The 1,246-nt window shown below is 50.1% G+C and overlaps 1 non-coding gene across 1 annotated transcript; it reads left to right on the top strand.

Annotated features, from left to right (window-relative positions):
* Window positions 1–252: 252 nt before the first annotated feature.
* On the top strand, window positions 253–324 carry trnam-cau. The gene has a single exon. It is a non-coding gene; the product is annotated as a tRNA-Met (tRNA).
* The last annotated feature ends 922 nt before the right edge of the window (window positions 325–1,246 follow it).

Consider the following 1,246-nt stretch of genomic DNA (forward strand, 5'->3'; position numbering starts at 1 on the left):
CCCACGTTCACTTACTGTGTCGACCCAGCAGAGCAAAGCTGGGCCGCATGGCGTCTATTCAGAGTGAAATCACAGTTCGACCAACAGAATGTGGGAAGTTAGAAAAAGTTTATATTTACACAGCCTCCATAAGTCTGCGCAACACTATATAAGACGACAGCAGTGGAGATCTTTGACATCAGTCTCGAACGTGCATTACACGCGCCCGACGAAAGGCTGAAGGGACCTGTGGAAGAGGACACGTTGCGTGGGAGCAGAGTGGCGCAGCGGGAGCGTGCTGGGCCCATAACCCAGAGGTCGATGGATCGAAACCATCCTCTGCTATTGTTCACTGTCTCCTTGAGCGACTTTCCTTTGTGATGGCACTCTGTTCGACATTCAGACTTTCTGAATGCCCCGTATCATACCGATTCTGTCGCGAAACTCACACCGTTCAAGTGACGTGCTTTTGGAGGTCTGAGTGGTCTTCTCCTGTTCTTCGTCGGTTTCCTATGAACTGAATCGCAAACCCACTTCTCGGAGATGCCAATGAGCTGATAAAGTTGAAACGCATGCCTTGTGGTTTCGTGCCTTCCCTGCAGTAGTGCACCACGCCGGTTCCGACGTGTATGACAAGACGATCCGCCTGTCAGAAACCGCATCCCGGGTACAGAATGACAAGCAGATGTTCTGGAAACTCTTTGCTGCTTGCAATTCTTGGAGCAAAGTGGAATGTATTTCACACTGAGCAAGTTTCAGCTGGCCCAGAGTCTCCAGTGTACATTGCTCTCTTTCCCGCCAACTCAGAGAGAGAGAACAATAGGAGGGACAAAGGAGTGAATAACGATCAGTGTGGGAGGGTGAATAGCTGTTAATGGAGACCGTTAGTGGCTAACAATAAGTAGTGTGTCGTAGCAGACTATGTGATAACAAGGGCTCGTATGTGTGTGGTAGGGGTCAAGGACATGGGGGATTTCAGGCCCTAAAGTCATGCAACTCGATCTTGAAGACCGGAGGGCTGTAGGGTTTTGAAGTGGAATATGAGGCGTTGTTCTTCCATCTGGAGCTGAGCTTTGCTGGAGCACTGCTGCAAGCCTGAGACAGAGATGTTGGCCAGGGAACAGGGTGGCGTGTTAAAGTGTCAGGAAAGCAGAAGCTCAGGACCTTTATTTGCGGGCAGAACCGAGATGTTCTGCGAAGCAGTCATCCAGTTTATACTTCATGCTCTGTTGGTGAAACGACACTATGAGCAGCGAATGCAGTAGAC

This window comes from Chiloscyllium plagiosum, unplaced genomic scaffold, assembly GCF_004010195.1.
Source record: "Chiloscyllium plagiosum isolate BGI_BamShark_2017 unplaced genomic scaffold, ASM401019v2 scaf_46389, whole genome shotgun sequence".
In the NCBI taxonomy this organism is placed as follows: domain Eukaryota; kingdom Metazoa; phylum Chordata; class Chondrichthyes; order Orectolobiformes; family Hemiscylliidae; genus Chiloscyllium; species Chiloscyllium plagiosum.